A 16461-nucleotide genomic window follows, 5' to 3' on the forward strand; every position below is an offset into this window, starting at 1 on the left:
TACCTCGCTGTCTGATCTGATGTGTTCTCTTCCGGAGAGAATAAAACTTTGTTTCCTGCCTTCCAGTCTCCGGCGCCTGCCTCTCTTGTTGATTAATCATCGAATGGTATAAGAGGCGGTCTCCGCCGGGCAATACTTGAAAGGTTATCGACTGCAACTGCCGATACCATTTAACAATTGGCGTCCCAAGCGTGGGGCCCGTCAGCGACATGTGGATCCAGTGGGAGAGGTCCTGACGACAGAGTGAACGACTGCAACGATCGGGAGAGCTCCTGCCTGATAGACCCTCGTCTGGCAGCCGATCATCCGAACTTCACTGGTTCCGAACAGACCTCTCTCAAGTGATCTACGGTCCTGACTGGGAACCATCAGGAGTGCCGCGGCAATAACGGAGAGTAGAGGACAATCGGGCGCTGGAGGCGGAAGACGAGAAACTGTCCACGCGGTCCGGGTACGGTCCTGAAACACGACAAATTGCGAAACGATTGATTGATTGATTGAAATACTAGTATTTGCTTATTGATTGTTCTCTTTGAGATATTCGCGGTCTACAAACGGGGAGGAGTAGAAATACTCTCTCTTCCTTTGCAGATAGTGAAGGGTAGGTAACGCAGACCTTTGTCCCCATTGTAACCCGTCGTGCCTATTTTTATCTCCCCACTGATTGATTGTCCGAATATTGATTGTTTTGAAGGATAGTGCTCTTTGAGATATTCTCTGTTTGCAAATAACGTAGAATAGAAATATTCTGTCTAGTCTTTGCAAATAGTGAAGGGTAGGTAACGCAGACTTTTGTCCCCATTGTAACCCGTCGTGCCTATCTCTTTCTCACCATTGATTGATTGATTGTCCGAACACTAGTTGTTCGATATTGGTTCTTTGGAGGTATTCTCTGCTTACAAATAACGTGGAATAGAGATATTCTATCTAGTCTTTGCAAGCAGTGAAAAGATAGGTAGTGCTGACTTTTGTCCCCGTTGTAACCCGTCATGCCTATCTTCTCCCCATTTATTGGTAGTCGGTTCTGCCCGGACCGCTTATTAGAGGTGAACCATCCAGCTCCACTGGAAGACACCCCTAATAAGGACATATTTACTAAATATGGATTAGTCGCTGTAGCTTACAGCAAGCTAGGGCATAAAAATCGCTATAAAGAAACAAAAATATTCTAGTGAGACCAGTAGACCACTGATGGGATCCTTTTGACCCTACAAACACAAGAAACGCTAGGAAATAGCCCTTTACGAGGATTATGAAACTTGGAGGAGGAGCCAAGCCCACGGTCGAGGTAGCCACGAGGTAGTTCGGCTCCGCCGCTCTCGCTGCCTAAAACATGTCTGCCCTACTGCCCACCCCGTCAGTAAACGCGACAAAATCCTGCACCAACGGAAGCCTGCTGGTACCCACCATCGACGTCACGGAACTGGGCTAGATCGCGCACAATTGGGCTATGTCATTGTCCGGTTGCGCAGTAACATCCTCGTGCTCGTTGCCAGATTGCAAATATGTACAACACTCCAACAAAGTAGTATAATTATAACATTTTAATAACTTATAGGTATAACAGCACGCCAACAGGGAAAACACATTAAAACACGTTTTTAAACAACTATTCACATGACAGTCCTCGCCCCTCCTTCCTCGAAATAGCAACATTGGCCTGTTTTGGGCGGTCCTTTTAGTTGGCTTTGGGCTATAAAAAGACCTACAAAATCCATCGGCCTGTGAGGCGGCATCAGTGGCGGACGATTGTGCGAATAGGCCGGAGGCTACACGCAGCGCCGAGGCCCTGGCAGCGCCAAGGTGGAGTCCACCATGTTGTATTGGTCTTCCCATTCTCTGCTTCGACCGGCAGCGAAGGGTGCCCTGGCAGGGGGGAAGCGACGCGGACGGGCCTCCCCCGCCTCCCCAGGTGGAGGTTCGCCAGCAGAGAGGGCACCCTGCCGTTTCACTCGCCGTCCAGCGGAGTTGGCGCCCTGCATTCACCGGCCATCTTGCCTGCTGGGCAACCACTCGGGCGCAGGGTCACTAAGATTGCCATTAGCGTTTGACTCGAGGAATGGGCCCCCGCAGCCGGGTGATCGGGGGACCCACCCCGGTGGGGATACCATCGAACTGCTGCTGTCGCTGCCACTGGACTCCCGAGATGGCGGTTGGTTCTTCAGATTCAGGCCCGGCCCGCTAAAAGGACGGCTCTGGACTCGGAAGCTTGTCTGCTTGGGCGTGGGCCCCACCCTTGAAAAAACGCCCCCTCAGCTTTGCAGATTCTGCGGGAGTCATTGGCACTCGACTCCCGCGGACTTCCGGTGAGGGCAAGCCGCCGCCATTGTTCTTTGCCCCGGGCGACAACCACCTTGCCTCCGCCGGATGCAATGAAAGAGACTGATTCAAGGCGGCGGCAGCGAGACCCGCCTGTTGTCCCGCCCTGAGGACGGATCACGGCATCGCCGCGAGACCGTGGTGACGCCATGTTGACGCAAGCTCCTGTTTGAATTTTCAGAAGAGACTGTAGCCTATCCGCTCGCATCGGTTCCGGTGGAACCTCAACATGACCCAGTAGGAACAAAAACTGTGCCTCCCCCTCCCCCGAATCACGATTTATGCGGTCTGTTCTTTTCCATTGGTGCCAACGACAGTTCTCGAGCTGCCGAAAGGGATTCTGGTCCGGCAGCTAATTCATGGAAAGACTTAGACTGTACCCTGGACCCACCCGACCTCGCCCCAAAAATGGCGCTGATGTAGGAGGGGCCTACAACTCCTTATGGCGTTTCGGTTACTTGACATTTATGTTAAAAGGATATGTATGCGATGTTTTCACACATGATGGACGGAGGGACGGGGAGGGTACTGATCGGGCATACGAACAACTTTATTGATGCTGGCCTTCCCACTTTTATTATCATTTTTATTTTTTCGTGTTAAGGTAGTGTTGCTCATGATACTCGACGTCTCTCACACCGTGGCCGGCCTGAACGGTTGTAGGCCCGTATTTGTGTACTGACATTGTTTTCAATAAAGGGGTTTTTGAAGGAATTACTGAATTAGCGTCATAACTGATCATCTAGGTTGGTAAGGGTTTTGAAAAAATGATTGTTACTCCCAAACAATAGAAAGTAGATAATACAGACCCTTTTGCCTGAATTTAGATTAATGAAATTTGTATCCATCACCCCTGTCGTTTTTCAGAGTTGTTAGAAAAGGGTCGACTGAAGCTTAAGGTATCTGCCGAGTACAAGGTATGGTACTTTGTCCCATAATAAATTACTGCTTGAGAAACAAATGCGCAACGAGGGAACTCGAATTTAGGGACGAATAAAATGAAGCATCTTTGTATAGTCGAAAGAAAGAATAATAGGTTTGTGGTATTACCCACTTCTGCGGCTAGCCTGGTACGTGGTAAGTAGAACTTTTTCGTGCCTACGCGCGCTAATGTACTTTGAATGCTGCGCACCCCCCCCCCCTTTTTCTTCTCTTCCCTATAGGTCACATCGGAGTTCCGACTGAAGAAGGGAGTGAACATGGACCACACCGTGCTCAATATAGGGAAAAGCATAGACACACATTGTGGGATGGTGCGTGGAGTACAGACCACCACTGGGAATATAAAAAACTGTATGGTATGACTGTGCGTATGTGCCCTGATTGTACGGTATGAATGTGTACGTATTGTATATGCCTGGGTCGCTGGAGAGAACGTCGTCATATGGACTGAGACGCTTGTCTATCGACCAAAGGGAGGGGAGTAAAAAGTCCGACACCCCCCCAAAATGAATTACGGAAAATACTAAAAAATACACAGCACGCATCGAAAAAGGGACAGGAAAAGAAAGGTCCCCTTTACCCAAATTAGCTCTGTGTCTTCGTCTTCAGTTTCTGCGCTTGGTGTGTGTACTGTCACATCCTATCCGGTATTTGTGTGTACGTGAACGTTGAATTTATGTTTTTCCAGCCTATGTTTCTTTACGTAAAACTGACCCGTGCTGCTCTGCGTTGTGTGCACACCAAGTAGCCTATAATCATACACATTTATCGCTCTCTTTCTCTCTTTTTATGTTGCACGTTTATCAAATAGCCTACTTGATGCGCACGTATTCTCCCTCTCTCTCCCTCTCTCTCTCTCTCTCTCTCTCTCTCTCTCTCTCTCTCTCTCTCTCTCAATAAATGATGTACTCTCTCTCTCTCTCTCACTCTCTCTCTCAATAAACGATGTACTCTCTCTCTCTCTCTCTCTCAAAATAAATGATGTATTCTCTCTCTCACTCTCACTCTCTCTCTCTCTCTCCCTCGCTGAAGGCTCCCTTGCCCTCTTTTTTTTTAAATAAATGACGACACTGTACCACCCCAGTAGATATATGATTGTCCTAAACACGGCGGTGTTCGAACAAATTGACAGAAACAAAAACGACCGTACTTTACCACGTTACTACCTCTCTTTTCTGCAAAATGTTGAACTTAATTGGCTAAGAAAGAAAGGACAGGTAAGACGACTGATGTCTCCCAATCTGGCCCTCGTCACGGGGACTATATGTCAGTGGTTTTCGTTTTTAGGGCTCTAAACGACCTCATCTCCACCGCCCAGAATTGCCCCCGCCCAATTGCTCTGAACTAGAATGTCTAAGCACCCCGTCCTCCCAGAATCACCCCAGCCCTGTACTAGCCGTCCCAGAGTATTTCGAACGAAACAGCTGAGGACCTTATTTTCTAAGGGTACACCGCCTAAGCTGACAAGGGTTACCTATTGTCTCCAGCAAGAAAAATGTTTAGCTTGTGTCCCTCCCCAAAATAGATATCTGTGAACCTATGACAGTAGCACCCCGCACTTTTTCATAAACTTAACAGTCTCCGGACAAAAATATGAATTAATAGAGCCTGTGTTAAGAAGAACGAGTCTCTACCGAAGAAGCCGGTTCGAATTTTTTGATAGACCAAAAAGTTGACAGATGTCAGGCCTCCTGCCGCGATTACAAGGTACAGGAATCGGCACCTAACAGGCCAGACGATGGAAATTTGCAGGAACACCCACAGAAACATGCACCACGGCAGTGATTAATAAATTAGTAACACACACCGACGTAAGAGTTAATAGACATCAATCATACAGCGACCGATAAAAGCATTTCCCCGACTACTCGGTGGTTGGGAGAGAGAATGAAGTGTGTAAATGTCTTCCCTACCAGCTCTCTAAGGTTTTGTTTTTCTTGTGCTCATTCAAGGATAACATGCGGTCATCGGAAGAGAGGGGTCGGACGTGACGCACAGCCTGGCTACGGACCATGGAACATCTATGGCATCGACCAAGGAGGAGCCACGAAGCAAAAGGATGCGGGATGAGGCACGATTCTCAGCATGGAAAGCAATAGAATGAAAGGCTATCCCGAAGCCCCCTGCTCGCTGATCAGCTCGTGCCTGAAGTCCCAACCCGTCGGGCCCGATTGATGGGCCCAATGCTGAAAGATTCTGCTCTCCTTGGTCCGCTTTTTGATCCGATCCCACTCCACCCCCTCTTCCCTCGGCCTCCCAAAGCACCCCTATTTTTGACATTGACCTTACAAAAGAACAATGAGAAGCGGGTACCCCGTCTCAAGGTACCTACGATAAGACCAGTCAAGGGACAGGACAGAACAGGACTGTGATCCAAGAGCAAAGGATGATCACACCCTGCAACGCGAAAAATCTGGATTTGAGCTGGACCTTAGCTCCACCGCCGGTGCTCAACAGTGCCAACGAAAGAAGAAGAAAGAGCTTACCAGTGATGGCTCACTGCAATAAGACACTGGAAAGAAGAACCCCCCCCCTGACTGTAACTCATGTTGAGTTGTATTCCTCTCCCAACCACTTTTTGATTTGACTACCTCCCAATCAAGTTTCCAAGATCTTTTTATCGGTCGCTTCCAGCTACACACTAAATAAATGAGGAAACATTAGCTTATTATAAATGACAATTGTATAGCATCAACCGTACACATGACTATGCTGTTTAGCTTGATCCACGCGAAGTCTAGGCCTTAAGTAAATGAGCGTAGTTATCCCTTGTTTTACCGAACCTTTTTCAAGTATCGAGTTTGTGTTCAAGCAAGTTTCCCTCCACCTATCTCCGTGTCTGATATATGATGCAGCTAATGAAATTCTGTATACGCTACCTCCTCGACTGTCACGTTAACCACATGTAACTATGTACAATTGTGTCAGATTGCTCCCGCCTGTCCTAAGACTCTGTACTTTTAAAACAGGAACGCATGAAAACATTTACGATATTATGGCTAAAAGGTTAACGAAGGTGAATGTCGGCCAGACAAGCTGGCGAGATATGTTAAAAGGTAGGACTGTGGAAATTTAGTTTGCAACTGAACATTATCTGCACCATCTTGCCTCTCCCCAGCGCCACGCACCGAAAACGCACGGCAGCCATTTTAGGCACCCCACTCTCTCTCCCCGCTCATTGCCGATCACCAGCGCGCCCCTCAGGTGCTGCGAACATCCCCCGCGCGCTGGCCACCCCCACTCTCTCATACATGGGCCATAAAACCTCACCTTCTGCGCGACCCTGCCATGGAATTGCACCCCGTGCCTGACCAACACCTCCTTTCATCCCATACATGGTCATACATCCTCTTTGATAACCCCCTTCCTCCGCGCCCGATTGTCCGAACCGATCCCAGGCCATCACCTAGCCCTGCGGATGCAGTTTTTTGCCCCTACTATAAGGGAAACACCCCACATCAGAGGGATTACAGTGAATCAAGGCTCCCACCCCCAGAGACCCGACCAGCCGCACACACCCCCCCCGGGAATTGGCGGAACGTCCCGCAGTGTGATAGCCATCTCCTGCTGTGGGTGGGGTGGAGACTTCTACTGTAGCTATGTGTGGGAACGGATCTGAGCTGGGGATTCTGAGGATGTTCTTTTATGCATCAAAACGATCCCAAGAATGTGCCATGTGTTGTAAACCGGTAATAAAACAATAAACCTGTGTATAAGAGGCCAGGCCTCAGAGATGCAGTTAGAGCACCTCGTGACGATACCTCGCTGTCTGATCTGATGTGTTTTCCTCCGGAGAGAATAAAACTTTGTTTCCTGCCTTCCAGTCTCCGGCGCCTGCCTCTCTTGTTGATTAATCATCGAATGGTATAAGAGGCGGTCACCGCCGGGCAATACTTGAAAGGTTATCGACTGCAACTGCCGCTACCATTTAACAGGGTGCATGTGTGTATGTATGCATGAATGAGTGGCTCTGTCAGTGACTGAGTGGGATAATGAGTGGATGTGTGAGTAACTCTTCCAGTGAGTGAGTGGTTGTCTGAGTGGCTGCATAGGTGATTGAGTGACTGTGTCAGTGGCTGTATGGTAAGTAAGTCTGTGTGCGAATGGCTGTATGGGTGAGTAAGTTGATGTATGAGAGGCTGTATGTATGTGTGAGGGTCTGTCTCTCTGACTGTATGGGTGAGTTGGTGAATGTCTGAGTTATTATATGGCTGTGTTAATGATTGAGTGGCTGCATCAGTGATGCTTGAGTGGGTGAGTTAATGCCCGAGTCACGGACTATATGGGTGAGTGATTGGCTGTGTAAGTAAAGCTATGGATAAGTGAGTGGATGTGTTAGTGACTGTATACATGAGTGACAGTGTGTGTCAGTTACTGCATGACTGAGTGAGTGGGTGTGTTAGTAGCTGTATGGGTGTGTCAGTGAGTATATGGTTGAGTGAACGGTTGTGGGAGTAGTTGAATTGATCTGGGAGTGAGTGTGTGAGTGGTTGCATGGGTATGTGAATGCACATATCAGGGATGTGTGTGTGGGCATGTGACTGGCTGTTTCACTATAAGGGTGTGAGTGGTTATTTGGATTATGTCATCAGTGATGTTATTTGAGATGGCATCAGTGATGTCACCAACCATGTCATGAGTGATGTAATATGTGAGGCCATAATCAGTGCATTGTGCGGGGCGTAAGTTATAGTTAGCTCAGGTAACTATAAATGCTGAATTTCTTTGGTTTTGTATGAGTGAAATGTTAGCCTAACTATAAAGTCCCTGTAACCTTTGTTTTTTTCAGTGAGTTTCTATGGTTTTTAAATTCTATTTCCTAGGTATAACGTCCCTGTAACCTTTGTTTTTTATCAGTGAATAGCTATAGTTTTTTCCAATGTTGTGGAAGATTGTTCACAGAAACTGTCCTACAACCAGACTCAAGACTCAGTGCCAACCTTCTGCATTGTTCCTACTTCACATTGTATTTTAAAAATAATCAATAGATAGTTTCAAAATATGGCAAAAACTAAAGAGAAAGTATTGTAGGGACCCTACAATATAAATGGACTCGCACCACTAGGGTCTTTACCACAAAATCTGACTTAATTACAGTGTTATTGATTATCGCTTTTTTTAAAAATCAATGTCCGTTTGTGGCCCTAATAGACGAAAAAATCTGAACGGAGGATTAAGGCCCTTAACTGTTTTTTAATCACTTTCTTTATTTAAATAAAGGGGGTTGTACCGTTTAGATGAGTTAATACTTTTTATCATTATAAAAAACAGGTCTCTAGGAGTTTTTAAATTATTTTATGACGTATATTTACTTATTGTGATGGTATAAATGTAAATATTTTAATATCTATTCTTGACACACGTTCTTATTATGGTAGCATATTCATCATTGTAATGATTTTTATTAATCAAACAATAAAGTATTCCCTCTTCTAAAGAGAAAGTAGATACATTTTGGCAAAAACAATCACAAAGTGTTGTAAATACTAGAAAAAGCAAGATGAAAGCAGTGACAACGATGGAAAAGGAAGAAACTATATAGTACATAGAACAGAAAAATGTATAACAGCAGTGAGAATGAGGGCAACACATATGCAACAAAAAGTTTTGTTGGATTGAAGAATTGTACAGTATTGATAATGTACACAAACCTATTATTACTTGGTTTTGTTGCAAATACATTTTTGATCTGCGGATTCCCCGCTGAACCGTAGATTTCCTTGGGTTTTTACTCCATGGTTTTTGTTCCGATCAAGTAATAGAAATGAGTCTGCGGAGCCAATCCATGGACTCAGCAAATTACCCCAAAAATATTTTAGGGATATAGGAGCCTTTAAATTATATTATACCATAAGGTTAAAACTGTGTGTGGATGAGTGTTTTAGTGTATGCATGAGTGTCTGCTTCATTGTGTTTTTCTATCTATTAGTGTGTCTTAAGTTATATTAATGTAAGTAACAGTGTGTGTCTGGGTGTGTAAGTGTATGAATGAGTGTCTGCGTGAGTGTATTAGTGTATGTAACAGTAAGTACCAGCTTTATGAGTATCTGTATTAGTGAGTAGATCAGTATGTCAGTGAGTGCATCAGTGTGTACATGGGTGTGTCAGTGTAATTATCAGTCAGTCCAAGGTTGTCTCAGGGGGTGTGTATGAGCGAGTGGGTTAGTCTGTAAGAAAATGCATTGGTGTGTCCATGGGTGTGTTAGAGAATCTATCAGTGACTCCCAGAGTGTTGCAGTTAGTGGCTGTATGTATTAGTCAGTATATCAGTGTGTGTATGACTGTGTCACTGTATGTATCAGTGAGTTCCAGAGTGTTGCAGTGTCTGTTTGAGTAGGTGAATGTGTTAGTGAGTGTATCAGTGTGTCTATGAGAGTGTCAGTGTATGTGTGATTAAGTCTGAGAGTGTTGCACTGTTTGTATGAGTGAGTGTGTGAATGTGTTAGTGAGTGCATGAGTGTCTTCATGGCTGTGTCAGTGTATGTGTCAGGGATACCCAGAGTGTGTGCTTGTATTAGTGAGTGGATGAGTATGTCAGTGAGTACATCAGTGTATGCATGGCTGTGTCAGTGTATATATCAGTTACTGCTACGCTGTCTCAGTGTGTGTATAAGTGAGTGTGTGAATGTGTTAGTGAATGGAATGGTATGTCCATAGGTGTGCTGGCATATGTATGAGTACGTTTCAGACTGTTATAGTGTTTTTATGAGTAAGTGGGTGAATATGTTTCAGAGTGCAACAGTGTGTCTATAAGTGTGTCAGTTTATCTATCAGTGAGTCCCAGAGTGTTGCAGTGTTTGTATGAGTGAGTTTATGAATGAGTTATTGAGTACACCAGTGTGTGCATGGCTGTCTCATTTTATTCATCAGTGTTTGAATAGGTGTATTAGTGTATGCATCAGTGTGCACATGGGTGTGTCAGTGTATGGATCAATATGTGAATAGGTCTGCCAGTGTGTGCATCAGTGTGTGCCTGGGTGTGTCAGTGTATGCATCAGTATGTGCATAGGTGTGTCAGTGTAAGAAGCAGTATGCACATGGGTGTGTCAGAGTATGGATCAGTATGTGCATGGGCGTGTCAGTGCATGCATGAGTATGTGCATGGATGTGTCAGTGTATGTATCAGTATGTGCATGGGTATGTCAGTGTAAGAATCAGTATGTGCATGGGTGTGTCAGAGTATGTATCGGTGTTTTCCTGGGGGTATGGTATGTATCAGCATGTGCATGTGTGTGAGTGTATGCAACAGCATGTGCTGGAAGTGTCAGTGTATATATCACTATGTGCAAGGGTATTATCAGTGTCTGCATTGGTATGTCCCTAGTTGTGTCATTGTCTGCATTAGTGTATGTCTGGGTGTGTTAGTCTCTGTATTAGTATGTCCATAGTTGTGTGAGTCTCTGCATTACTGTATGCCTAGGTCTGTCAGTTTATGCATTGCTATATATCGGGGCGTGTCAGTGTTTACATGAGTATGTACCTATTTGTGTTAGTCTAAATATCAGTGTGTGCCTGGGTGTCTTTTCAGATGCATTAGTGTTTGGCTTGTTTTCTCAGTTTCTGCATTGCTGTATGACTCAGTATGCCAGTGTCTGCATTGATATATGTTTCAATGTGCTCAGTGTATATGTGGGAATGTCCCCGGGTGTATTAGTGTATATATCGGTGTATGCCTGTATGTCTTAGTGTATGCATTAGGGTGTGTTTGCATGTCTTATTAGACTCATTAGTGTTTGGCAGGGTGTGTTAGTGTCTGCATTAATGTATTCCTGGGTGGAACAGTGTCTGCATTGGTATGGTCCTGGGTGTGATAGTGTACACATCAGTGTGATTCTAGGTGTGTTATTGGATGCATTAGTGTTTTGCTGGGTTTGTCAGTGTCTGCTTTAGTGTGTGCATTAGTGTGCATTGCTGTTTTAGTGCAATTAATTATGTGCTAAGTATATGTATGGATGAAACAACATGTAATTAGTTACCTACATTACTGAAAAAAGAGTTCCTTATATCTGTAAAAATAGAGAAAAGGTAAATAGAATATAGAGTTTTATATTAGAAATTACTCTATTAAACAATGATAATCTGTAGTAAAAAAAAGCTAGTGCCTATAATAAAAAAGAAGAAATTTATATCATTGCACAGCAATTATACATATTGGGGCCGATTCACAAAGGGCCTTTGCACTCGTGACGGAGGCCCCACAGTCATGGCAGGTGGCCCACACTTGCTGCGGAGACTCGCAATGGTTAACTACAGTACTGAAGTGCCCCCACGACAGCGGGGCCTCCGCCACGAGTGCAGAGACTCTTTGTGAATCTGGGCCCATTAAGCCTTGTTGTATTGCCTTCCTTCACTGTTCTCAGCTTCCATACTTTAACACTATAAATAAAATGTGTATAGATACTCATCACTGAACAGTGGGGGGAAAAAACTGTCATGGTCTGGACAAAAAAAAACATAAGTACATAGAACATTATTTAAAATTAGCATTACTATGCATCACACTCACTACTAACATTTAACCCTCTGTTTTACCTATGTTTCTTAAATAGTATAATATATATTGTAGTTTTATTATACAATTAATGTATTTGAAAAAAAGTGGTATATGAAAAGGCATATAAAGGCATCATTCTTCGTAGACCGAATGACGTAATAAAATCTGGTAATCCATTAATCAGGAGTTGAGTATATTAGGCCTGTAATTCTTTTTATCGTTTTCCAGCTGTTCTTCAGACATATGTTTAGTTATAATATTCTACTTACAATATTCTGTGGATCCAATTTAAGTTTTTAAAAATACATAAAATATCCAAAAATACTACGAAGATTAATAAGATTAACAGCACTACATTTTCTCTTCAGTACATGTTTGTTCTGGATTGTAGCTTTTCATCTGTGTTTCCTTTTTAGTGCTAACTCTGTTATTTTCTTCCAAGAGCAACTACATTAGAATATTTGGAATCCGGCAGCAGCTGCTCTCTGGTTCCGGTGCGAGTTGCACAGCACTGCTGCAGGAGCCCGGTGGCCGCTTCCAGCTTTGCACGGCGGGAGCTGGGGGAGGGCGGCCCGGGGCAGGCGCCCTTAGCCTCTGCCGGCTGCAGCATGTGGTTCATCTACCTGCTCAGCTGGCTGTCCCTGCTCATACAGCTGGCCTTCGTTACGCTAGCGATCACGGCTGGGCTATATTATCTGGCAGATCTGATAGAAGAATATACAGTGGCTACTAGCCAAATTATCAAATATATAATATGGTTTTCTACAGCAGTCCTCATAGGCCTGTACCTCTTTGAGAAATTCCCTGCGTTGATGGTGAGCGTTGGCCTCTTTACAAACTTGGTATTTTTTGGCTTGCTGCGGACTTTCCCTTTCATCATGTTGACGTCTTCAAACTTCATACTATCATGTGTGTTGGTTGTGGTGAATCACTAATTAGCCTTCCAGTACTTTGCAGAGGAATATTATCCATTTTCAGAGGTTCTGGCATATTTCACATTCTGTTTGTGGATAACTCTATTTGCATTTTTGTGTCACTTTCTGCTGGTGAAAATGTCCTTCTATCCACAGTGCAGCCAGGAGATGATGTTGTATCGAACTACTTCACGAAAGGGAAGAGGGGTGAACGCTCTGGAATCCTACTCATCTTCTATTTCATCAAAGAAGCAATTTTGCCCAGTCGATAAAAGATGTTTTAATCATGAAGTGCTGCACACCAAAGGAGAAACTCACCTTGGTCCACTGTAATTGAGGACTCAAAGAAACAAGACCCAGTGTGGGACTTTGGGTCATGTTGCGTTGCAGCAGTGCACACAGAAAATAACTTTGTTGAGGGTGTGGACATTACTACTTGAATGCAAGTTCAAGCCACAGAACTGACAGTGACTAATGGAGGGTTTTACGTAATTGGCCTGTGTGATTGTTAGAAAGAATAAACCGAAGGTTGTCTTTTTAAAAAGAAAAAAAAAGAATATTTGGAATCCGTTATAAAGATATTACCCTTATTAGGCCGAATGATATCTTTACTTCTTGTATTAGGAGTCCCAGAAGAGTAGCATTCCATTTGTTTAGTGGTAATTCTCCTTAGTACTTTGGTTCAAGAAAGAGAAGATAAGAATTTGGAAGTTTAACGGTAATCTCTGCTTGAATGTAAAGTTGCTATCATTACCCTCTGTCCATCCAGTTGTACTTTTTAAAGTAGATGGTGTAAGGTCCAGATGTAACATTTACTCCTTCATGAAAAAATTACTATACAGGTGTATGTTTTACCAGAAACCGAGATTTATATGCAGCTTTAAAATTTGTAATTTGTGTTTCTAATTTAGTTCCAACTGCAGTGCACCGCTGTAGCATCAAGATGATATACTTGCTAGTTCTTCTTATATTCAAAGTTGATTGAAGATCTGAGTTACATTTTGTGCAGGTGTTATTCTGTGAAGCATCTTTAAGCAATTTCGCAAAACTGACAGTTTTAGCAGAGTTAAGTAGATAAATTATTCTGAATGCATTTGTGTGTATGAAAAAAAAGTCCAATTTTCACAGTTAGGATCCCATGAGTTACTTAGTCCAAATAGCTAATCAATAGGTACCATCTCTTCTCCTAAGATACCAAGTAGGACCAACAAGAGTTCTTGTGCATCTTCTTGAGTGTTTATTGTGAGGTGTTCAGATCCAGAATAAATAACTGAAAGATAATGCTTTTGTTCTATCACTGCACATGCATTCTAACAAGTTAAAGAGTGCAGAGCACAATCTTTTATACTTTTTCTGTTTAATTGTATCAACCACAGAGAGTAAAGAGAATAGTGTATTGAGACGTTAACAAATGCTGCAACTACACTTGAACCTTGAGACTTATGTATTATTAAAGCATACTCAAGAGTTACTGGAAACTGTTTTCTACAAATATACTAACCTTTTACAAGTAAGAGTGAGAGAAATCCTGACAGGGGTATGGAGGAGCAATTTCCATTGGCAGGAAGTTTAAAGGTACGGCCCCCTTTTCCTCTTCACCCGGCACAGGAGCAGGGAGTCAGTAAGGAGATCAAGTTTGCTGATAAAGGTAGGATGTCGGGTTTGGGGGACGTTAGGAATGGTAACAAGTCTGGTGTTGGGGGAGCGGAGGGGGTGTGTACAAGGGGACTCTCTAGGTACACCCTGAGAAGTGCAGTGAAAGGGGGAGTAAGGGTGTGCACTGATCTAGAGGGCTCACCTGATTCGACTAAAGAGCGGCAGAACAACAAGAAGAAGGTGAAGGAGGTGAAGGTTAGGGGCAGATGGTCTGCAAAGAATACTAAAGTGCATAACAAGCCGGCAAGAGGAGCCTCTTTAGAGCATAAGATAAAGGTGACACCATCCTTCAGGTCTTATTTCTAAGTGCTTCCAAAGACGTTGTTGTTGAGGGAAAAATCTACGACAAGGGCAGTGGTACTCCGTCAGAATAAGCAATTACAACCACACCAAGAGAGTGAGTTGTTAGGAGCCGGGGGAGTTTGGGTGGGGCTACAGATACAGATATAGATACAGATCTGGTTGACTGGTCCGCACATTTGAGCCCAAATCGTTTTCAAGCATTGTCTGAAGAGATGTGTGATGAAACAGCGTCTGTCCCGGATGAAGGAAAGGGAGCATGAGGAAAGAGTAGAAAGATTAGAGAACTTTCAAAGAAGGAATAATTTAAAAATTCTTAAACTCCCAGAGGGTAAAGAAGGAAGAGATGTTAAAAGCTTTGTGGTTCATTTGTTGAAGAGTGAGTTACAACTGGAGGAGACAGAGGAAGACATTTCTAGGGATATCCGGAGAATACAAAGAGATCCCTTCAGGTTGAATTCAAATTGTGTTAAATCAAGGAGAATTTTGGTAAATTTTCTCACTTACCTTGAAGGAGAACATTTTAGCGAAGGCCTTAAAAAAGAAAGTCATGGAGGTGGACGGAGTTGAGATTGAAATAAGATCAGACTTGTCAACAGTAACTTCTAATAGGCAATGGGAATTAGGGAAAAGGGTGCCTCGGTGCAGCTGAAATTTCCAGCTATATTGAAAGTAATGTTCAATAACAAGATGCACTCCTTTCGCTTTGTAGAGGATGTGGATAAGTTCCTTGAACAATATCAGTCTGGGAATAATTGAAGTATGTTGTTGCTTAAATTAACATTATGAGTTGTTAAGGGAGTTTTGTGGATTTATTATTTGTTCCACACTAGGGTGTTTGTTTAGGTTGTTGCACTGCACGCCGAGGGGTCAATCATAGAGCTTTTGCCATGGGTAGTTGGTTAGGGTTTTCCAGGGGAGGCGGGTTGGGTTGTGTGTTTTTTGGAGAGGGGGAGGGAATGGTAGGGGGAAAGTGTAGGAAAAATGCCTCAGATGTCTTGTTGCTGTTGTTGGAATGTGTGTTGCGTGGGTTTTTTAGGAGATGAGTAGGGTTAGATTATACGAGTTGAAAGTTTTGTCATGGAATGTAAATGGTCTCCGTGTGAAGAGAAGGAGAGATATGATAATGGTGTATTTGAAGGACTCTCCTGCAAAATTATTATTCTACAGGAGACACATTTGATGGAGGAAGAGAGGAGGAAGATTTTTTCAGCACAGAGATGGGCTGCCCATGCAGTTTATAGGTGGCAGACAGCAGTAACTAAAGGGGTTGCATTATTAGTTAAGCAAGGTTTGAATATTTCAATAGAAGGTAATGCTTCAAGTGTTGCAGGGAGGTGGCTGATATTTAGGTTAAAACATTTTGGGCAGGTTTTTATCCTGGTGGGATATTATGGTCCAAACCAGGTGACATTGGTCCATTGGATGAATTAGCTAAAGAGTTTTTGAGTTTCTCTGGTCAGATCATCATGGCAGGTGATTTTACCACAGTTTTGGATTATAAACTAGATAGGTCTGGGAATAGTAGAGCAGCAGTGAACCCTAAAATGTATATAGAGTTAGATTGCTGATGAAACAGTGAGGTCTGAATAATATATGGAGATGCAAGTTTGGCCTGCAGTTAGGTTTCACATTTTATAATAAAAAGTACAAGCATAAGTCACGGATAGATTATATTTTGGTGGACCGGATGGTGAAGGACTCAGTTTTGGAGGTCGAACATATTGGAGTGTATCTATCGGACCATTCAGCTATCCTTCTCCAGTTGACAGTAGGAGAAGGCACAATGGGTATAGTTTGAAGGCTGGATCGTACAATACTATTAGAAGTGGAGAC

General features: G+C 43.7%; 1 protein-coding gene and 1 pseudogene across 2 annotated transcripts in view; one reads left to right on the forward strand and one right to left on the reverse strand.

Moving 5' to 3' along the window:
- The window catches only part of LOC146834593 (calcium-activated chloride channel regulator 1-like), a 332515-nt gene that overhangs the window by 221084 nt on the left and 94970 nt on the right, over positions 1-16461 (reverse strand). The window lies entirely within an intron of this gene.
- On the forward strand, positions 12364-12953 carry LOC146834594 (protein TEX261 pseudogene; annotated as a pseudogene).

Source organism: Triturus cristatus, chromosome 4_2, assembly GCF_964204655.1.
Source record: "Triturus cristatus chromosome 4_2, aTriCri1.1, whole genome shotgun sequence".
NCBI lineage: Eukaryota > Metazoa > Chordata > Amphibia > Caudata > Salamandridae > Triturus > Triturus cristatus.